This window comes from Coturnix japonica, chromosome 18 (assembly GCF_054131305.1).
Source record: "Coturnix japonica strain WE chromosome 18, WE-NBRP24, whole genome shotgun sequence".
Taxonomy (NCBI): domain Eukaryota; kingdom Metazoa; phylum Chordata; class Aves; order Galliformes; family Phasianidae; genus Coturnix; species Coturnix japonica.
Window position 1 is genome coordinate 12,669,527 of NC_140680.1, and position 23,915 is coordinate 12,693,441.

Here is a 23,915-nt window from a genome sequence, read left to right on the forward strand (position 1 = left end):
CTCCTGCACACATCAGCCTGGGTTACTGCTGTCGTGGACACTAGTCTGGATTTACCCACAGCCAGCTGCAAGCTCAGCCTGCCAGGAGCCAAACTGGCTAAGGGTCTCCTGCAGGTAACTGCTCACTAGTACGATGTTTCCTAATCCCAACACATTTTCTTGGTGTCAGACTCTTTGAACATGGGATAATAGTTATTATAGCAGAAATCACTGCAGGGGTTTAAAGGAGCTACATCTACCATATCTTGGACTTGCCCTGCTATTGCAACCTGCTGCAAGGGCACTGAAAACATGAAATTTCATACTCACAAAGACCTCCATGACCTTAACACAGGCTGCCTTGCAGGGTCCTCTGCTCTTGGGGCCCAGCTGGGACTGAAGGAGAGTGGGAAGCACTGCCAACAGCAAACCCAGTGCTGCTGCCATGCTCTGCTCCTTGCCGTCTGACTTCCCTCCACACTTCTTCCTCCTGACTTTCCTTTTGAAGTTTCTTTAGCATTGTGGTTGGTTCTCAGATGCACCATAAAAATCCGCGTGCTGGGAATACTGTGGTTAAGGCATGGGAATGCAAACATTGTGAAATAACTTGGGTTTTGTTTTTCTTCTCCTTCCCTTTTTTTCCCTTCTATAAACTAACTTTTCCACTTCTTCAGTATGTTGGCACTTAGAACTTGTTTGGCCCGCTAACAGAAACAAGGACTGAAAGGGTCACATAAATGGTCTGTTTTGAAAAAGGAGTGGAAGTCTGCTGTGAGCTCTCAGCCAGGACTCAAGCAGGTAACTCCCAGTGCCTGGCTGGTGCATCTCAGCCCCCAGCTGCTGGAGACTCAAGTGGCTCTGACTCATGGACCTGTGTCCCCAGCCCAGCTGCTGCTGTGCCTGTCCCCCAGCCTCTCACCCAGCAGCGTGCTCACACTCAGCCCTCACCTCCCCCTGGCTTTCTGTCCCATCCAGGGCCATCCTACACCACCTCCATCCCAGCTTTCAAACCACAGCCATTAGCTCTTAATGCTGTGCTCAGTATTACTCCCCAAGGTCAATACCCTACACAGCTCTTTATCTTGAAGACTGCTGGTAGACTGAGCAAGCTCACCATGCTGGACTCATAGTAGCAAAACCTTCAGCAGCTGCGTTCTCCATGCTTTTTAAAGAATATAGATTCATGGCAACAGGATTTAATTCTTACAGGTCTGTTCTAAGCCACATCACAGCCCAGTGTGCTCTTTAAAGAACACACTGTTTATGTTAAAAGAACAGACAAAAAGCATTTTCTTAGGAGAGCAGCATTCTGCTTCTGCTATTGGCTCCCATGACCACATCTTCACCTCACCACACCTTGCCTGTATCATCATATGCACTGAGGAAGAAAAACATGAAGAGATTCCATCCCACCACCAGGAGAACTCAGACATGGGGAGGCTGAATGGCATCAGAAAGGCCTTGCAGGCTCCCAAAGTCTCATCCTGCTTCCTACAAAACAGCCTTTCAATAAAACTGTATTTTGTTTTTTAGGTGTTTTTTTTTTTCATAAAGAAGACATTTTCATTGCTTTTCCGATCACATAATCGTTAGTAAAGATAAATTAAGAAATCCAAACAAAACCAAACCCTCAACATTTTCCACAATCTGGACCTGTATCTCCTGAATATGTTAGTTTGGCTGTTCTGCATCACTCTTCACTTTTTCACTCTTCATCAAGCGTTGGGAGACGCCTGCACACAGCATGCTTCCAATGGGCTCTGGACACTGATGTCTATTCCAAAACACTTCTAGAATATAAAAGAACATGAGGCTGATTTGAGCTCCCAGTCTCTGGCCTATCTGCTGAAGTGCCTGCTGAAGTGCTGTTGTAGGCAGATCATAATTAATAATTAGTGTTATTTATAGTGGAGCCTGCAGAACAGAATTGAAAGTGTCATCAGATTTTACATCCAAAATATTGTCTAAGTTAGTGCTTTCTAATTCCCAGGCATTGCTGTGGGAAGATACAATTGCACATGTAAATACTTTCCCATGCCTCCTCACCATGCACATATTTTGCATGTGTAAAGCATATGGGAATGTACGTAGGGCCTCGTTGGAAATGTAGTGTGTGTGTAAATTGTTGCTTGTCTACATCTGTGTATCTAATTGCATGTGAAAATCACTACTTTAGCTGCATCAATGAAATACAACTTTTTGAAAATACAGCCTGCATGTGTTTCTCATTCATTTTAGTGAGGCACAAGATGATCCAGTTGAAAAACAGTAGCTAAGACCAGATGTTCTTCTGTTCCTCCAGCGTGAGAGAAGCAGCTCAGCCTTAAGCAACTCAACGCGTCTCGGTTTAGGATGCTTGCACTATCATGGGAGAGAGCTCGTCTACTTTGGAGACTTCCCTTTCCAAGGACCCAGACTTTGGGCAGAAACTCACTTTTGTCTCCAGTAATTAAGAACCCAGCACCAAGTAGCCCCCAAATGCTGGTGAGCAGTGGCTAGAAGTGCTGCTCTCTGGCCATTTGGTGGGTTTTGAGGCAACCATGGGACTTTCCAGGGCACTGGCCATCCCAATGGGACACCTGGCAGAGGTTTAATGTAATATATGATGGGAAGGCTAAGTTACCTAGCTTTGCCAAAACGTCATTTTTAAACTATGTGCCTAATTTCTAAACAATTGCGTTTTAAAGATTTTAATAACTCCTTGAATTTTTCCAGAGCACTGCTGCTGCTGTGGTCATATTTCCAAATTCAATGTGCCTCTTACTCCTCCACTTAAAACATTCACTTTTCATTTAAACCTGCAGGAAAAACAAAATCTGGATTACTTTCAAATTATTGGCCAAACTCAAAGAGACATCCCAGCCCTTTATGGGGTGCAGATAAAAGAGCTTACGGCCCCTTCTCTGCCAGGAAAAATGTTCACTTTCTGTGAAAAACATTAAGAAATCAAATGAAGAGCTTATTAAACTTTTAGATGCAAGAATTTGCAAATTGGACAGCAATGCATGCATATGTCAGACCCTTGAGATGAGATGGTGCCCGTCATAAACTACTGCTGGATGTGTAAATAAGACTCACTGTTCTCTTCCACAACCGTCTTGTATTGAAGTAGGAGCTCGGGCTGAAAGCACTCTTTGTGAGGATCAGCTCCAAAGATTTATGTGGAAGAATCTTTTCTTTATTTACCAGTTTGCAGAGGCTGACAAAGTATTTGATACCTGGGAGCCTCCAGCCTGAGAGCCTGGCTTGTAAGAGCTTTTGTCAACGATTGTACCTGCTTTGCTATTTATTTTTCAGTACCCCAACCTGCAAGTGCCCTCTTGTCCTCCTGACAAAGGACCTAAAATGAAAGCAATCTGCTCCACGCTCTCTTCCCTTCCACTTCTTCCAAAAGCCTCAAACAAAAACTGCTGAAGATGGCTTTGATCCTTCAAGTGCTTTAATCTAGGACATGCGAACCTAATCCTCAACTTTTCAAAGCAGTATTAGTTATTCTAATCGTTACTCTAAAGTATTAGTTATTCTTCTGAAGAGAGGTGTTTTCCTTGGCAGAGGAGCTCGCTAGACCTTGCAGGTGTTGGAAGGGTAGTTGTACCCGAGGGAGTGATGGCTATTAAAAAATGTTCCTTCTCACCCATCAGTTCTGTTAGGTTACTTGCACAACTAACTGCAGACTGCATGGGGAAGACAAGAAGTCTCTATGATGATCAACCTGATGGACCTTTGTTGATGCTGTTGACAAACACATAAGAACTTTGCCTACTCGGAGTTTGTGGAGTTAGCAGCCACAAAAAACTTCTCACTTCTTATTAGTAAACTTGCTGCATTTGATCTGTAAATTGAAATACATCAATGTCTCCATTTATAAACTCAAATATGTGAACAGGGCTGCTGCAAATAAGGTGTGCATGACCCCAGGTTTACATCCAAGGATGCTGCAGGCATCTGCCAAGTTACACTGGGAGCTGGGCGAGAAAAGCAGTTGGTATTTTCTCCTTCATCACACAAATACAATACGTGCACAGCTAGAGGGCATTGAAAATAAAATTAAAAAATGCAACTATTTGTAAACTTTTCTAAATAATCATATTAATTACAGCTCTGGGCTAAAGATTTCCATGAAAGTTCATATTATTTGTAGTCAAGGATAAGTGCATGGGTAAGGGTTTATTTGACAGATGGAGAGACCACCTATCATAGAATATGCTCATTATGACACAATACACTTTATTTTTTCCTTTCTCCTAACGAGATCATTTCCAGCTTACTGATAAATTCTATTCCAAACAGAACTTCCACTGAGCATTTGAAGCATCTGGAAACCTTATCTGGGTTTTTATGCCTATATTCAATCTTACCCAGCACTGAGAATATCAACACTTAAGATGTTTGAGTCAGACCAAAGAGGATCTCAACTACTCAATGACCACATGATATCAACCCTAAAACATCACAGGATAATCTGCTCCATTCACATGTCATTCAGGATGGCTCTGCAACAGAACTGACTGCTCTTGGAGCAACTACAGACTCCTTGGAGAGACATGCTGGTGTCCTCTCCTTGACCACCCTGATCTCACCAATGCAGAGTGACCATCCCACACAACCCTGCCTGGACTGTGTATGGCCAAGGACAAGAGTCTCATTTTTGCTTTTCTTCTCAATATTTTTCTTTCTTTTTTTTTTTTCCCCTCATTTTTTTTCTTCTTATCCCCCATCCTGAAGTCTAGTTTGAAAAGCAAAGAGTGAGCATGTACCATGGTTTTGCCCAAAGCAACTCTTTAAGAAGTTAAGAGGTCTTCTTTGATAACACTGTGTGATGTGTTTAGGAGACTGCAGGCCGAGATAAGATGAATCTGATAGCATAGTTAAGATCTCAAAGCACCTTTCAACTTGAGGCAACAGTATTTTAGACAGATGCTTAGTTAATTTCCCTTAACACTCGTTCAATAAGAAATAGCAAGCTAATCCAACCAAGGAGTCTGGATGACGGACAGTGTCCATATGAATATTCCCTGTTGAGCTTCCATGATTCCACATCTCATCTGAATGGAAAAGAGATTTGTTTTGCCATGACTGTATTTTCCTAGATTTTACATGGTGGTTTACATGCCCAAAAATTATCTTTAAATGTCCTGGGACAATTTTCATTTGCTGTGCATGACTCAGCCCTACAACAACGAATAAACGATCAGAAAAAAAGCACATTAAAAGTCAGATTTCTTTCAATGTCCACCTGGCTGACTTGATCTCTAGTGCTCTGAGTGATGGATTGCAAACCTGTTGATGCCATGTGCATCAAGACAGCACATTAATTCATTTCAGATTGACTTCCTAAGATTCAGCTGCCTTCAACCTAGCATCAAGTAAGCTCTGGCAGAGTGGTGGTTGGAGTCTCCCTGCACTCATTCAGAACATGTTATTGCTGGTGTGGGAAGCAAATACAGCCGACCAGTAATGCCTGCTTCCAAAGAAAACATTCACTTTACTGTATCTGGTGCTTTAAAATGTATGAAAATAAATTATTTATTATCATGACTTTTGGGCTGAACCTATTTATATGGGCTTGCATCTGTCTGATCTGAAGACTGAGTCACTGACTGACAGACACCCTGTTGGCTGGTCCAGTTACTTACATTATGTCCATACTGTTCCAACAGCTTAAATAAAAATAGCAAGCCTGAAACTTCTCCTCTGTTGGCATTTCTTCATAGAGACGGGGTGTTGCTTAAAGAAACATCAAATCACTCTTAAAAGAGGTCAGATCTGCAGGGTGAGATGGTAGAATTAATGGTGAGACTCACTGGCTGCAGATTTCCAGAACAGCTTTAGACCCCTGAGCAGCTGTACTGGATGCCAGCAGAATGGGCAAACTGGTTTGTGTGAGGATGTGTGAACTGCTTCAGAGCATCCCTCCAACCATCACTCAATAGAATTACAAACCTGTTACAGCCCAAATCTCACAGCTACTTCCACGCCTGGCAGCCAGGGCCAAATACAAAGACAGCATTTCCACGGAAACCAAATTAGTTCTTTTTCCTTTTTCATGTCCATCCGAAATGTTACTTGAAATAATCTGGTGCCTACACAGATCCACAGCTGGGAGGTAAAGAAAGGCTACCCAAGGCCCGGATGGACAGGGACAGGTAACATGCCTGGAGGAAGCGTTAAAATACCAGCCTCCCTCCTCATTTGCTGGATTCAGGAGGAACAGGAAGGGGTTGACCACATCTGCCGTGTCCCAAAAACATGCAAAAAAAAAGTCATGGCAGAAATGGCTGAGAGCATTTCCACTAAGCCTGTGCCCCAAAGTGGCTTTTCTGGGGTATGCTGTAAACATAAGCACTGCCAAAATCCCACAGAAACATGTAAGCAAGAAAAGCCTCAGATCTATTGAAGGTCAGAGGCAATACTGCCATTGCAGTGTGGAGGTATGGCATCATAAAAGGCATTTTTAATCTCACAGCCTTTTCCGGGAGACATAAGTACATATGTTAATGATACCGTGATAAGAAACCGATAGCCCAAGGGCTCTAGGCAGCCTTCTACCTCACTCAACACTATGAATGGTACAGTTCCTCACCTGGCACATCCTACTGATACCTACTTTCCAATATCTCCAGACCACAAAGAATTAATCACACTTATTAATGCTGTAGTACAAATCTGAGCATCTGTCAGACAAGAGGGAAAAAAGAACAAATCACAGTCATGGTCTACTTCTATTAATTTGAATGGTATGGCAACCTCATGCCAAACACTCTGATCAGGATTTAGAGCTCACCATTTTGGGTAGAGAAAGACACAGATCTTCCCTGTGAGCTGCAGAGGCACTGATGTCTGACACCCAGAGGACTCTCCAATTGAACCATTCTATTCCAAAGTCTAAACCATTGCATCCTTGGTATCAAAATGTACTCACATCCTCAGCAAGAATACTAGATGGCCCACAACAATCACAACTTGCCTTTTATCCAAGGGGAACCCTGAATGCAGTGAGTACACCCACTTGTGAGTGACACCTGCATGAGATCTGACAGATTTTTTTCCATCTGAAGATGGTAACCACCTGTATGTAACTATGACAGGTGTTGAATCACATTTTCTCCCTTTATTTCACAGATCACTTTGTTTTGAAAAAGAAGAAGCAATGACTGTCTGATTTAGTGTGGCTGAGGAGAACCAGCAGTGACGAGGAGGATCTCCTGCTCACCACACACACCTTGGAGCAATGGCCAACATCTAAGTGAAGTGCAATATTCTCCACTTGCTCTGTGCTTGCAAGCATGGAAGACTATGAGTAGGATGTGTGTTTGTGGTTGAGGAGGTATGCAAGCTATGCTCTGTGTGGATGGAATACGCCTGGTGCTGAAAGCTGTGGGATGGAAGAATGAATGTAGTTGTATCGGGAGAAAGAGGAATGCTTACACTGTTTTGTGTCCTCAAATGTGGATTAGCTTGGACAGGGATGTAAGGTGGGAAAGACGTATCCTGAACACCTGTTTCTACATCTGTATTTTTTTTCCTCGCTTTGGAGACAGCATGCCTTGCTCCATACTCCCTGTCCTCAATCTGCACTCAGGTCCTTTCCATTTCACACTAAAAGTGTCTGCTCTCATGGAAGTCATGCTTCCAAGTGGGGTGAGGCTGAGAGGGGTGCAGTGCTTGCATGGAGGCAGTGTGACTGCCCTGCACACAGATGTGCTGGGAAAGTGGGGAGCAGAGAGATGTCTGCTGGGAGCAGGCAGGGAGCACCCCAGTCTGTGAACTTACCTCATGCGTGGTGTTTCCTGCTGTTTTCCTCCCACAACTCAAGCTCAAGCCAAGGTCTTCAGCACAGACTCTTTGCAGAATGGGATTAAGGCAGCCTCGTTCTCAAAGTCCCGTGCAAAACGTGCAATGATTTGGTGAACAGTTTGAGCTTTGGTCAGCAAAAGAGCATTTAATTATTTTATCAAGAAGCTAAGGCTAAAAATCCCTCCAGAGGCAATGGAGATACATGCACTTTCACTGACCTCTGAAAAACATGATTTATGGGAATACCCACTTATTTACCTAAATTCCCACAAAGTAACCTGAAAGAATTAGCCCTTGATCTCTGATGGCAAGGGGCTCCACGGAGGTAAACACATTGAAGGACGAAAAAGCAAAAACAAAACCTAAAGAAATGCATCTTTTAAAACTAGAAATACATCGAAGCGCAAATTATTTTCTATCCCTAAGTGGTGTAACAGAATATCACTTGGCAATGCTGCTAGGCTGTGGATGGACAGAGAGACTTAGGGCTTCAAACTAGTTTGGTTTGGCTGTTGGCAATTAGGAACTTGAAAGGAAATTTGAAAGCTCAGTAACAAGAATTTCAAGTCGGAAATGCTAAAATTCCACAGACCTATAGCCACATGCCTGACCTGCGCTCGGGGGGAACCTTTGTGCTCACCCTTCCACACAGCATCTTGGCTCCATGAAGTCACTCTGCTTCAGAAATTAAATCTTTACAGGATGGCTACCACCCTCCAGCACTATGCTGGTGCCTGGTTGCCAATCTTTCCTGATGGATCCCAGAAATGTTGGACTGCAGACTCAAAGGCAAACTGCTCTGTGAGAAGCGCGATGATCTCTCACAGCTTTTCTACAGAGAAGACTGGATCTTGGCTCCCGAGATGTCCTGCAAAATAACTTAATGCAGTTGGCTGCTCAGTGTGCTGTGCCTCTGCCTTGGAAGATGAGTTTTGTTACTTGTCTTAGATCAGAACTCGACATCCAGGGGGGCACATTAAATGCACAGGGCTGCTTATCAGCCCAACAGTAAATACTAGTTTTGAAGCTTGCTTTAAAAAAAGAAAGGCCTCATGAAATGCAGTCTTTCCCCTTGAATTCCCAGCACAGCCAGCTCCCCTGAATTCAGTCAACAAATGTTAAGAGAAACAGCTATTTTGGATGCCAGATCCAAAAACACTCTGCTCTACATGTAAAGGAATCATTGTGAAATTAGGGTGGGCCAACATCAGTTCTGATGTGCAATGCTTGGACTGATCCAGGATTTCATATGGACCTGGGAACTGAGGCAATGGAACGTAAATCCCAGAAGTCATCAAAAATAGATCAAATCAGAACAAAACCTGCAAATTTGTTTGTCCAGTGAATGAGGTGTTGGTTAGGTCCTATTCAGTGGTGGCTCTGAATCAGGACTGGATGTGCTGTCATGCCTCAGAGGTCCAATCTGATGTTATTCTTTCATCTCCTACAATGATTTATGTTAAGAAGCCATAGAGTCCATCCAGATGAGACCTTGAGAGCCTCAAGCCAGTTTTGGATCTGGACTCCGTGGCTTTGGCTCATGTCTAGGCATAACTGCAAATCTGTTTGGTGGTCTGATTCAAGTCTCCAGCAAACAGGTGAGTTGGCTTTGTTTAAAACCACTGTTTAATTCTGTGTGATTGGCACCTTTCACTTACAAGAAGCCTGAGCTGCATAGCCAGCAATGAATTAAATTGGCAAAGACAAGAGGAGGTTTGTATAGCAGTTGGATCTGTTCAAGGTTTATGTTCTCTGATTTTTGTGTACTCAAACCCACAGTGGAATAGGAAGCAAGAGAATAAACTACCTACCAAGTATCTGATACTAAGAACAATGCCATTCTTCTCAAAACAAACAAAAATCCCTCTTAATGTGATAATCTTACAACAACCAATTATTTCAATGAACAAATGACACCAAGACAAGAAGTATCTCAGAGTCAGAGGCGTGAACTTTTAGCTGTTAGGTCAATGGTAACATATCTTGTTTGAACAAGCCTGACAAAGATCTGCTGAGCAATATCCACTGGGGCCAACAGTGCTTGGCTGTCTGCATTGTGGTGGAGAGATAGACTTGGATAACAGTGTCACTCACTCCTATGCTGACACCAGCCAAGCATAATGAAGCATGGCCAAAGCCTTCTTCGGCCTGATGGCAAGAGTGAAATGCTGAGAAGACCTAAAAATGGCTGATATGGATGAATTAGAATGAAATGGTTGCAGTAACAACGATCTGAGACAGCATGTCCAGTGCTGAAAGCCAATGCAGCCCCATTCCAACCCCCTCCTTCCTCTTTCATGGGCTAATACTGCATTTTCATGTATGCTGCAAAAACATAGGCAAGTACATCCAGCCCACAGCGGTGTCAAGGGATGTCTGCACCGCAGACTACAGCACAACACAGAGGTATCTGGATATGCTGAAAAAGAGCTAATTTGAGCGCCTCTGGCCATGTAAGTGCAGCCTGAGAATTTGCTCTGCATAACTGGTTCCTATTGTTATTGTTTATTAACTCTGATAACAGGATCAACACTATAACAGAGTGAAGGTGTCTAAGGGCAGGGAGCTGCTGATTAAAACACAGCACACATCTGCCCCCCAGACTTCTGCAGTAAGAGCAAGCACAGCAGGTGAGATGGAGAGAGAAAAAGGCTGAGCACAGAAAAACCAACTGAAGATCTGAACTATGCTAGTTGAGAGAATATGAGACTGTAACAGACATGTGGGATGCAATGGCTAAGGATGGATTCCAGCTTTAACTAAAGAAAAGGAGAAGTAAAGGGATACTGCTCAGCACAGCTCAGTGATGATAACAAATTAGTACAGATTAACACTTTTTGCAGTTCCTAGGTGTTGGTTTGGTTTGGCACTATGACTGATCCAAAGAAAGAAATCTTAGCATGTTGTGCATATGGAATGTACTCGGGAGCTGAGGGGAGCCACAAAAAATAGACCAATACATCTCTATTCGTAATGTTAGCTGATGGCTGCTTCCAGTCCTTCTATTTCTCCAATGCACCTTAGTGAATAGCTTTAAATTCATCAGATCTTGGACATAAGGCTTGGGTAAGGTTCCAGCCAGTAGCTGTTTATTTTATAAGGGGATTTAAATATTGTAAAACAGAATAAAATGCAGGTGTTTGCATGACAGACAAGTGAGCCTTGCATAAGGTCTACAAAGATGTGACCTCCAGATTAAAAGAGCTTGGCATGGCTTGTGCTACCCCAGAGAAGGTGGTGAGTTTTTGGATCAGGTAGCACAGCATCTTCCTTGGGATGACAGGCTCCTGGATTCAAGCCTCTGCAATGTGTGTGCATCAGGGAAACACATACAGCAGGACAGATGGTGGCTATATTTACATCTGCACAATTTTGTTATCCTTGAAATTTGTCTGAGGTAGTTCAGTCACCACAATCCCTAAATCTCACTAATTGCCATCTACTGTCTGCAGCTGCCATATATTCTGATAAGGATGGATTCTAGCATGGGGAACCCAACATTACTCTGCTATCCAGGTGGCCCAGCAGAGGCTGCTACCAAGGGATGCTGGGAATAACCGAAGAGGGATCACAAATACAAGCAAAACAGACGCATTGACACTGGATTTTGGTAGCAATGACAGAATGACAGGTGCTTCTTGGAAAGCTTCCCCAGCCATCAAACCCAAAGCTTCTGGACCATATGCAATTATCCTCCTCAAGAAGAGAGACTACATGGAAAATCTGATGATAATGAAACTCTACTACTAGTGGTGCTTTTATTCCTGATTTACGCCAGGAAGGCAAACAGATAGCCAAGGTAACACTAGTCAATTATTAAATATATAATCAGTGTAACCATGCCCTCTAGAGGACTAAGTTTACCTTAATGGAGTCAGAACCAACTCTTGGGGCCATGCACTCTTAAAATTTGAGGGAAAGGTACAGTAGATGGTCACATTTCCCCTCTCCACCTGAATGGAGATGAGAACCTCCATCTGTCCACTGTGTGTTGAACCAACCTGCAAAATGGCAGTGACAGACAGGTGGGTTTTCAGGTGTGCACCCACCTGGTGTCACTGTCAATGGTTCGTTCAGCTAAGCTCCACCCAGAGGCTGAAGGATTGATCTAAGATCATATGCTCTACCGAAAAGAAGGTCATAGAAATGTGACAGTTTCGCAAGGCCTGGCCCAAATGAAAACGTTGAGTATTAAAAAACAGCATTCATTTTCTTACCTCATGCTTTCCACATCTTCCTTCCTTTCCTTTTTTCTGCATTTGCTGGCAACTTCCCCAACTCTGCTTGGTCAGTGCGGTTTACATTCCCAGTTGGCCCGAGCTGCAAAACTGAGAGTGAAATCAATCTACATGCAGGCTGCTGGCTGTGGCTGGGATCACAAGAGTCTGCCTGGATGCTGGCAGTGGCATCAGCCAGCTGTGCTCCTGGGTGCTTGATGCAGGCGATGAAACTGCCCTGAAAGAGTGGGTAAATGGGTGAGAAGTTGGTCTGCTCCGAGCCCCATATGTCTGCTGTGCAAATTGTGCACCATTGTCCCCAGCGGCACCTATGCTATGAAACAAAACCCAACAATGAACAGGGATGGGAAAGTCAAAACTATGAGCTAGCAGAGGGAAACAAAAGGAAATACTGCCTTACCTTCTTCAGTAAGCTTTTGCTGGTTGGGCTGGTCCGTGGAGAGCTCCAGATGTTCCTCTGGAAGTCCTGCACACAGTCCTGCACACCAGCCTCGGGAAGCAGCTCTGATGTGTCCTTTCAGGCTCTCCAGGGACAAAGCCCATAGAGGTTGGGCTCCCACTTGCTTTCTATGAGTGAATATTTTGACATCTTTTACCCAGCGCCTTAGATCATGTCTCAAGTTTGATTGTTTTCCCAAGAATTTAAGAGAAACAGAAAGCAAATCATGGCTATATTTTGGTAGTTTTGGCGAGTGAACTCAAAATAGCTGGGATGTGGGATTTTCAGTGCTAGCATCAGTAGCTTTGCTTTTTCACTGAAGCCACTGGGATGTCAGACACTGAATATACTACAGCTGTCAGACGTTGGTTTTGAAATCCACACCATGAGTGTTTTCTTTTGATTTTTTGTTTTATTTTTCTTTCTTTACTCCCACTTTCTCTATTCTTTCTTTTTCCCTGACAATTCTCCCAGTACAAGAAGATGTGTTTTTTTTTCCTTGGTTACTTCCACTCTGCTGACCTGGTTTCTCGCATTCCCTTGGAAGCATTTAGGTGTCTCAGCAATGGAGAGGATGAATCAGTGAACATACAGAAGATCTGGGAATACCCCAACATCCTGCACCTCAAACAGGCAAAGGTTTGCTGATAGCTCAGGAACAGGGAAACAGGACATCAGTGTCATGGGAATTATTGGATATAACACGGGAAATCTGACACAGAAGTATCACGTTAATGCAGAGCAATGCAACACAACAATCAAACTACTGAGTTCTTAAACCAACTTTGGGGGGTCATCTTCAGGCACAGAAGTCTGGAGCTGTACTCTGTTGTGTTTGTTGTTCTTTTTAAAGCATCTTCTAGAAAAAAAGAGTGAATGAACTGTGGCTTAGGGCTAACTGTTCGCCCAGCATTAAGCGTCCTGCATCTTGGCCCTGGGGCAGGGATGCACATCATTTTGAGCATTTTGAGTCATCCCATTGATTTCAGCCAGATTACTCATATGCTCAGTGCAAGCACAGCCCAAAGTACCGTGTGGGATAAGCCTGTTTTATTTCTGAGAAACAGAAGATCTGGTTCACGCTCTGACTTACAAAAGCTCCCTCCGTTAAACCAATGGGCTGTGTTTGTACCTCAAGAATTTGAAAACTGTTTCATGAAAATGCAAGTAGACTGACTGCAAACGAGTGATTTTTTTTTCACCTACAATCAGTTGAATCTGAATCAAATGAATGGGTGTGTTGAAATGAAGAGTGAAAAACAAGTGCGAGTTGCGTAAACTGATAATGCTACCATTAGGATTGAGTAACATGCTAGAGCTTTTGATGAAAGTGGGAAATATTTCTCAAATTCTGAATTCTGACTCAGTTGCAGTGAAAGACATTCTCATTTACAGAACAACTAAATCACACCATAAATGAAATTTGAAGGTAGTTAACAAAATAATCTTCGTGTCGCATGAGTGAAATGTGGGTTTGCCATTTGAAAATGTCGTTCTTTGGTTTCGTAGTGTCCTTTAAAGGCTAATCTAAAAGAAAATTAAATTAATCTCAAGATCACCACCTTTAAATTGCAGAAATGAAAACCTTTCAGGACTTGCCAATTACTTAGGAAACTTTGTAGCTGGATTATTCCCAAATTGCACACCCTTTATTTTAACCACTAAAGGCAAACACATGGTTTTGATGGGTCGTAAAAGAACAGGTTGCTTTTTCAGTACTGAAAGAAGCTGTAATTACTTCCCTTGTTTGGTGACTTCCTGATTTCCTTAGGTTGTTATGAGTGATACTATTCTGCTAAGGTAATTGGAGCTGCCTGAGCAAAGCTGATGACCTGAGGGAATGACCAGGGCTGTTGAGTCTAGGTGACTTACACCTAATGAGTAAGAGTCCTGCTTCCCAGGAAGAGAGGACACTAAAATTGCCTTAAGGGCTCAGCATGTGTACTTTAAAGGCTTATGTCACACAATCCAAGCAAATTATATCTCTGTATGATATTCAGAAACTCACCTATGTCAGTTCCAGATACAGATGAAATGAAGGTGCTTTCTTCAGAAAAATAGAAGAAATACATCATCCAAGTAAAACCGAGCTTCAGGTAGTTCTCTGAATGATCAAATGCCAGATACTAACATAAGGAGGTAACCAGCAGTTGGCTGCTCCCTTCGTAGATGAGACAGGCAAACATCCAACTTCTTAGCAGCGTTCCCTAGAAGAGGCATTTTTCTCAGCTTGCAAAGGAAGTGCCTAGGCTTAGCTGTAACTCCTTTTATTTTTTTGCACATTTGTTCAGATGTGTGTTATATTACCTTTCTATTCAGAAGGACAAACTTTGACTTGCTACATGCTTTCTGAAGGTGAGATACGTTATTTAAACGTGTGATTATTGATTCAAAGCATCTGAGATCTCAGGTGTGTTTTCTAACTAGTGCTGGCTTGGCCCGCTCTGCAATAGGCCGGTTGCAAACTGGCTCCAGTACATTGATGGGAGGAGGCTGACTTAGAAAACTGAGCATGGAAGTCCTCCATCATGAATCATACATAGCTTCCCTCTTCATGTTCCCTGTACAGTCTGGTGGAAGCATTCAACACATGCAGTCTTGCAAGGGGTGTGGACACTCAGAGGTTTCAGTGAGATAAACATAATTTATACCATTGTGTAAATTGAATTTATAGATCATTACAGCTGTCTGTTACTCCAAGAACAAAAGCTGATGTACTTTTACTCCAGGGTAAAGCAAGCACGGGCAAATATTGAGGAGTAGCTGAGATGCTGTTGTCTAACGCTGAATCTCATGGAGATTAAGCCATGTTGATGGAGTTATAGTCTCTGCCAGAAGATAATGGATAAAGATGTGAGCATGCAAAGACAGTCCAGTACCCAGATCTCTGACACACTCAGCAGCGATGGACTGATGTCAAAACTCTGACCAGTGAAGTGTTTGGTTGTGACACTTCTTTAAAGTGATGAAAATATGCTAACACTTAAATAATGCAAACTATTTAGCGTCTTGATTTCAGACATTATTTCAAGGGACAGCTTGTCCCTTAATGCAAGATTCTGCAGACAAACACATTTACAGCTAAGATTCTTCAACACCTGCAGGCACGAACATAGAAGCTAACATACAGCATCCAGATGTCCTGCACAGCTGGGAAAGACATGAGGAACACAGAATCCTCCATCAATTGTCATGTGGGCACTTGTCTGACAGACAGGTGCTCAGATAATCTTTGCAAAGGTTCACTCACCCCTCTTTTCTTCCCCAAAGTTCAACTGAAAATCCATTTCAAGCAGCAGAAAACCTATCCACTTCTGTTAAGTTTCTTAGTAGTATAAGCCTTCCTTGTGAAACAGAACCCAATTACATTTCCAGTGGCTGGTATATAAATTGGATACCAGAATAGCATTACGTAGCCTTCTACCTGAACCTCAGATCAAAACTAATGGTTGAGGAGAGGACTTGTAGCACAGGGAACTGCAGGAGCCTTTGTTAAGCTAATCAACCAAATAATGGCAGTGGGGCACTGGCTCTCATTGCCCAGAGGGGTGGTGGCTGCCCAGTCCTTGGAGACACTCAAGGTCAAGCTGGATGGGGCTCTGAGCACCCAATTTAGTGCAGGTGTTCCTGTTATTTGTAGGGAGTTGGACTACATGACTTCAAAGGTCTATTCCAACTCAAATGATTCTATGGTACTATGAAGGGCTCTGAAAGGTTACGTGACTTTGGATTATCTCTTACAGTTGCTCTAGAATCAACACTTTTGAACTGATCAACTCACGTGCTCAGCTGTGTAAAATGGTTCTGGAAGATCGTACAGGTAAGCAGTCATCACAGAATCACAGAAATCCTTGTGAGCTCCTCAGTGAGGGAATAGATGCTCCTTGCTTCCTGTCCACTTCTCCTGTAAAAAGATCTGACATGTCCACGGGGATGGGAGATAATGATTAATGGCTTTGTTTGCACTTTTCCAACAGGAAAGGAGATAACATCTGTGGAAAAACAGTCATAAAAATAAGCAACAATAAACACAAGTGAAACAGAACAGTCTTCATGTCTTAACTTTCCATATGTAAGCTTCTGAGTTCCCACTTGGGTTGTTATTATTATTATTACTACTATTAATGTAATAAGAGGATTCCTAGTCAGGAAGCAGAATCATCACATACACAAAAAAGTAAGAAAGGAGACAAGAGGTGAGTAGAGCCAGGCAGGGGAGCTGACGTTGCTTGGCCGGGTTGCTTCTGTGTGCTGAGCACCCATAACCACTGTGTCTGTTGGGGAGGCTCCTCGAGGCCACAGCTGGGACACCTCACCCAACACAGGCAGCTCCAGATCCTCTTGTACTCCCAGATTATGAGAGTATGGTTGTTAGGAGAAGGAGGTTCAAGAGCAGTCTCAAACTTCTTTAAGGAATGGCCCACACCTTGATTGCTACACCTTCTAAGATGGGTTTGAACTTCACAGCCTGGAACCAAACACAGGTCCGACTTTCCCCCAAAGCCTGGGTCAGCTTGGATTCAGCCTCTGTTTGTCCAGGAGAGGAGGACTAGCTGCAAACTTTGGATCCACATTCAACCCTTCCCAAGCATACGCGGGAACGCTCAGACCCATCTCTATTTGTCTTGGGTAGGGGAGTTGCTGTGATGCTATCTGCAGTGGAACTTTCCATTAGCAACAACATGAGAGACAAAGAGCTCATGCTTTGACCTTTATAAAACTATTCCTTAACAAAATTTACTCAAGTAAAGAATCCACAATCCTCTTTGGTTTTACTCATTTAATTGATACAGACATAAAATATTTTTGTGTTGTTTTAATAATAGTTTGGTTTTCTGCTATTTAAAAAAAACTTCATTTCTCTGAACATATTTTTAGCAAAAATATTTTGCTTGAACTTTTTTCCTCTGCCTTCAAAGGCTGCTGCACAGTTCTGGGGTGCTAAATACTAAACTCACATTCTACCACTCCATCTCCTCCCATTTGGATGGTAATCACAGGATCTTGATGCCAAACTCTGGAAGATATTTTTTCCAGCAGCAGCATCTGGCTTCTTGGCAGACCCCGCGAGCAGTTGTGTTGGCAGCGGTGGGAGCTGCTTGAGTCTGTCATATGTTTAGGCTGCTGCAGAGCTGTCTGAACCGCCTCGCTGCCTTAGACAGTATGTTCTCTTGACTTCCATTTAATTTTGATAAATTTGTGCTTTCTGTTGTCTGCCTGTTAATGCAACTCCGTAGATCCCGAGAGGAGCTATGTATAGCTGCTCTAATGGAAAGCCATAAGGGAGGTTTGTGGAGGGCTTCTCAGTCCGCAGACCCCAGCAGAATGCTGCTCCTCAGCGGGATCATCTTGCATGCCGCTGAACGGCAGCCACCTCGAGAAAGGCCGGCATAAGCCGCTGGACCCGCGGGGTTCAAGCTCCTGCCACGTGCCAGGAACACTCTGACTAATGCTTGTCACGAGAAGACCAAGGCTCCAGCGTGCAAACTGACTCACGCAGCTCTGCCGAGAAGCCCCTTTCAGCCTCCTGAGGACCTTCTGTGTTGGTTCCTGGAGAGGGCACAGCAGGAGGGATGTGCTGCTCTGGCTTCGCAGGCTGGCACTTGGAATTGCATCTTTCTATGGCCAGGCTAAATGAAGATAAAAGAAGAAACCTATTTCTTACAGTGCATGGGCTTAAACTTAATGCTTGGTTCTGGAGAAAGATGCATATTAAAAAAGACTCTGTGTAGCCATAAATTCCCTAGTTAAGCTTGAATTTCTCTGTTTCATCCACTGAAAAATCCACCAGGGTGATCATACAGCTCTTCTCGTTATGGCTCAGTATGAGACTTTGCCCTCCTTCTCCCATTGCTAGAAATCATCTGGATTTCCAGAGAGACGTGTTTCTTTAGACATGCACTGTTCCTCCCAGGGCACCACTTGGACTCAGAATCTCCCCGTGGTATATTGCTGTGATTCCGAAGACCAGTATTTCTGAGTTAATGCATTTAAACACTTACTCCAGATTACCAGCTGTCCTTGCTTAGCTCTAGAAATAAGGACATCTTAGATAGGGTCAGGTAAGATCCTGGCTGTGAGAGCACACAGGAATTGCTAACAGCTTTCCAAGAACGAGAAGGTCTCTCCAGGCTGCAAAGGTGGGCTCAGATCAACCCGCACTGCCTCATTTCCTGGCAGTCACAGTTCACCCAGAGCTACAAGCTAACAGACTCCATCTTCACTAAATGTAACCAAACAACCACACGTGGAGTTTGCTGTGCCAGCTCTCAGACAAGACTCTCCTCAGATCTCTGAGGATCTGGCTGACCTCAGCTCCGAGGAGCAGGCATGCTCCATGGCACCAATCGCAGGCTGTCAGGAATGCAGAGTACTGCACACTGCTGAAACGCAACTGGAAGATGCAATTTGGACAATGTTCCTTAAAGTTCTGGTTTGCCCCCAGTATCTAAGCATGCCTCAGTGATCTTCATAGATGCAGTTCTTAATGCAGGTTAAGATGAACTTGGCTAGAAATTGAAGCTGGATGTCTGAGAGCACAAGGTCTTCCCAAAGCTCTGACCTTGAGGGAGTGCACTGCAGCTACCACAGTGCAGCCTCCAGTTAGATCTGACCTACCTGCTGCTTCTGCTACAGCTATTGAGGAGTAGGGGGCCAGAATCATGAAACAACCAAGCATATCTCAAAGCCTCTTCCCTGCATTTACCCTTACCATATTCCCAAAAGATACACATGGAGGATGTACAAAAGGACAGCATAATTCCCTTTGTTTTCATGAGGAATTTGTGACAGTAAATAATTGCCTCCAGCCCCCTTACCTGATCAGAGAAGGAACATGCAGCACACACAGCATCCACCTCACATGGGCTTCTCTCCCTCCTGCTCCCCTTGCCAGGATGGGTGAACTTCCTCCCAACAAAGGCTTCTGTGAGCACCATGGTGATCATGTGGGTGTCTTTCTGAGAAATCCTGAGTACAAATGAGAGAGAAATTCATGATTTCATGGCCTTAAAAGCCCCATGGAAAACATCTGACAGGGAGGAGACAGCATTGACAGCCAGGAGCTCCAACTGCCCCATTCCCCTGCACAAAGTGGGTAGATGGGGACCAATAAACTCTCTGCTATGCCAGCAGTGGCCCCACCAGTTGTATGGCACAGACAGAGTGGCTACATGGGTGCTTGAAGAGGCTCCCTCCCCTCAATTCCCTGCCAAAGGGATGAAGCAGCCCCTCAGTGACCATCCTTCTCTGTCCAGAGACCATCCACCTGGCAGCCTGGGCAGCAAGAGTTCTTCAGACCTCTGCCATTCAACTGCAATCAGGAAGGAGGGACTGGTTGCAACTCTGCCTGTTTCAATTTACAACTGCCCTTTGGCTTTGTCTGGTCTGTTATCTCAGGTGTCCCAGTGAGCAGCAGTCTTGGACAAAATTCATCTGCAACACTGAGAATAAAAGGAACGCTGTGAGAATAAGGCTAACAATGGTTTGAAAACATACTCACGGTATGCATGTTTCACCATAGAGATCATCTCATGGGTCATGTATGTGCAAGGGACACCGTGATGCCTGTGGACAAAACCAGCCAAACCCTTGACAGCCTATGGCCACATCTCCTGTGGTGTATCTGCAGGTCCTTCGGAGTCAGTTAAGAAGCTGAAGTTCCAAGGTCAGAGCTGTGAGAGCTGCCAGCTCACCGGCCATAGCAGGAGGATCTCTGGCTTTGTGCTCCACAGGAGAAAGTCTGTGGCCCAGCACATGATGAGAGTATCTATCTCAAAAACGTTCTTGGAAGATCCAAATAAAATTACTCTACTCCAACCCCAAAGCTTATTTATGTGCAGAGACATCTGAAAAGCCACTTGTGGTTTGACAAAGCGCTTAAGAAGAAAACAAAACAAATGTTTGGAAATAACCTGTGCTGTTTGTTTACTAAGTCTGAATCAGGAACTAATTTTGTTTCCCTGGCTTTTATATCCCTCTCTGCAGCTCTGGCACAGCTGTGGGATTCGTGTGACTATCACCAAAAGATCACAATTGTATAAAATTGAGGAACGAGTTTGTACTTGTTTCTTCAGCAGTTTAATTTACCATCCCTAATTTCTTAGCACTTGCTGGGATACGACTACAGCCAGCCTTATAAATCTGAACATTGAAGTACGTTTGAATGAGAATCCTGACTTGGACTTACTTCCAGGCAGTTTTGCTGACATACAGATTCAGAGAGACCTGATCGAGTTTCAAACTTCTTCAGTTCTTTTTCTAGGATCAACATACACGCCAGACGTTTTCTGATTCACTCATCACTAATAAACAACCATTTTACTATTGCAAAACCTCATTGGACTGCTATTCCAAATCCCTATCAGAAACGCTGCTTTAATAAACTCAATTCATGCGTTTTGTCTGAATTCACAGGAGCTACCCCAGGAGTGATTTTGGACTGAAGCATTTAATTTGTTTTGTGGGACAGAGGAACATTCCTTTCTCATATATGTGGTTTATTTGTGCCTGTGCATTTTGCAAAGGAGAACATAAGTCATTTAAGGAGCCAGCTCAGGGAATGTGAGGAACAACGTCAGGAAATTAGGGAAATGGATTACCTGGAGGGGTCCTTTAAGCCCCAACAGGAGCTACGTTGTTGAGAACTTTCTGAAGATCTTGCCCATACGGCATCTCTGTATTCCCAGAAATTCCAGAAATGTTTAATCAGATATTTAGAATTTCCAGTATTAACCAGAAGCACTGCCAGTGGAAAGTTGGACTCCTAGCAACAAGACTTTTGTCTTATTAAGGCAGGTTTGCTTGTTGTTAAAAGGTGTTATTTCCCAGAATTGTATTACGGATGGGATGGAGAAGTGACAGCTCGTGGCAGTTGTGTATTTTATGAGTATCCAGCAGTTCTGAACAAATCCCAAGACATGCAGTTTGTTTTTACTTAGCTTAAGAAAAGAGCAGAGATAAGATTCTAAATGGCAGTTATGGGACTGATGGACACTGCTCTATCCAAGGATGGGCAATACCGACGAACCTCCCCATCAGACTTCTGAAAATCTCAGTTTAAATGTTAGTACTTAAAATGCATTCAGTGAAGCAACTGAGTTCAGTTTGATGCATGTACTAAGAACTACAAAGGGCTGGAAGCTTCCAGCTGCCCAGATCTCACATGGCTGTTAAGCAAGGCCAGATCGCCCTAGGAGCTGCTTAAGCTCTCTCAGAATCAGGTGTTCAGAGGGCAGATGAACCGTGCAGTATGGGTCTGATTTGGACAGTAGAAGAGGAAGAACCCAAATGAAACCTTCACTTCATTGATAAACTCCTGTGCCTTCAACAGGACCAAGTTTTTGTGCAAGTACCTACGTTTTTAACAGTCTCACAATTACCTGAGTTCACTTTGTGCTGTTGACACAGATTCAAGGTTCACTCCTTCTGCCTCAGTCAATACTTTAAGAAGTCACTGTATATTCCTTACTAATTAAGGGAAAGTTCTTTCTGGATATTTCTATGAATCCCATAATCTTTTTAAGGGGCCTGAACTGTTTTGGCAATGCAGCTTTCCATATATATGTTGAGAAGACAGAGCAATAAATCAAGGGTGAATACACAGTAGGAAGGCACTTACTACCTAAGCTCAGGCAACATACCTGCTCTCTCTCTCACTGTACTGTAATCAGACAGTATTACTGTCTATGAAGATTTAATGATGTGCAATAGATCGTGACTGAGGGATAAGGCACAAAGCCAGAAGGATGCTGGAAAAGCAGAAGGGCACAGCATGCTCTCACACAGACAAGCCAAGGTGACCCTGCCAGAGACTGAGACAACTTCCTAGACTTAAGCAGTATTATGAAGGCCTGAAACTCATTTACTGGTTAACTGATTTCATTGTTTGCTTGGAGAACAGCGGCCATCACATGAACTAATCACTGCTGCATTTGGTGCTGTGACTTGTTAAATGGGGTACACAAACTTACTACAGCTACAGCATTACATTTGTGCAATGCAGACAAGAGGAGAGCAGCTGAACTTACAATGGAGCAGGCTTCTCCTTATTGCCAATAGAGGAGGTAGGCTTGGTGGCCAGCACACTGACCAATAGAGCTGCTTTTTGCATACACAAAGAATTCGCCCTACTAACCATAACCACACATAAATGCTTTGCAGACCCCTTTGTTCCTCAGTATTCCCATAAACACATTTTCTCTGTTAAGCATTTTACAGTGGTCATCTCTGCCCTGGCTCACCTGTCCAGAGGGAAAGAGCTGGTATCCATCTGCCCTCAGATTGCAGCATAAAGTTGCTCCAGTAGGTAAAGTGCTCTACCATCTTCATGCTCACCTTGGGTCATGCATCTACCAGTACTCCTGGAGTGGCTGTATTGGAAGGCGTTGCGATGACCCAGCACCTACACAGCGCAGCTCCAGATGTCTGGGTCTAGCAGCACCAACCCATGCTAAGCCAGTGCTGGCATGAGATTCAGGGCTGTATCCAACATAGGAAGTTTCGTCATGAACAGGAACTCATTAAAGCCTTTCCACGTGGAAACTTCATAAAACATGGGGTTGAGGGAGGTTTGGTTAGTTAACGATGGATTTGACCCAAGACTCAGATTATCTGGATAAAGGAAAAAAAGCATTACAAAACATTTCTGCACTTTTACTTACTACAGCTTCCTTTGCCAAGGGCCAAGAATCTTGTCACAGGTTAGATAGGAGTAACTGGCTTACTATACCTGTAAATTATTCTTTGATCAAGTGCTGTGAGTGCTGTGCTTGCTGTGCCTAGCCCACTTATGCAGAGAGGCGCCTGTAACTTGGTGCTTGGCTGCAAACACTTTGCAGGAAGGTACACAGCTTGTTTGCTGATTTATTTCTCATCTCAATCATCAGGTCTCCAGGGTCCCAAACTGTGGACATGAAAAGCTGTGTGATAAAAGGCCTGAGCGACAGGGACAGGATGCCTGCTTGGTATCTGGAGAGGCAGTATTCCCTTCTGTATTTCTTAAGAAAAGAGGAATGTTTGGTCAATAGATAACAAAGCACATTTGAAAGAGATTTGGCGTCTTGAAAGCTAACGTGGCTGCTCATCTGGGCAAGAGCCCTGGGATAGGCTTTCAGTTTTCTCAAGGTCCTCTCATATTTACCATTCACTTCTGGACATCCCCAGACACCAGAAAGAAGAAAAGAGCTCTTGAGTGCAGGGCCATAGTGACAAACAGCCTTCAAGAGGTGACATATGGCCATGAAGCAGAGGAGGCACTCACTCCCCAGAGGTGGAAGATCTGTAGCTTTTGCAAAAGGACATGGGCATATATGTAGAAATTATGACTTTGTTTTTTGTTTTTTTCCCAATAATTCAGTTAAAGTAAGGGAAAATAATCTTGCAGTAACCTGTTCATAGGCACTGGCTAATTTAGCATTAAATCACATACTCTCCCTGGCACTGGTGCAGAGGAAGGTATTTCC

General features: G+C 43.7%; 1 long non-coding RNA gene across 5 annotated transcripts in view; it reads right to left on the reverse strand.

The window, feature by feature from the left end:
- The window catches only part of LOC107320432 (uncharacterized), a 181,692-nt gene that overhangs the window by 17,437 nt on the left and 140,340 nt on the right, over window positions 1-23,915 (reverse strand). For 4 of the 5 annotated variants that reach the window (XR_014935474.1, XR_014935476.1, XR_014935475.1 and 1 more), the window contains 12 exons: window positions 23,183-23,356; window positions 22,695-23,064; window positions 19,272-19,422; window positions 17,412-18,083; window positions 16,235-16,445; window positions 14,462-14,660; window positions 12,415-12,581; window positions 11,994-12,231; window positions 8,417-8,644; window positions 7,753-7,900; window positions 5,616-5,745; window positions 310-2,777 (listed from right to left, as the gene is read on the reverse strand). This is a non-coding gene — a long non-coding RNA (uncharacterized LOC107320432). The other variant, XR_014935478.1, reaches the window with a different exon arrangement.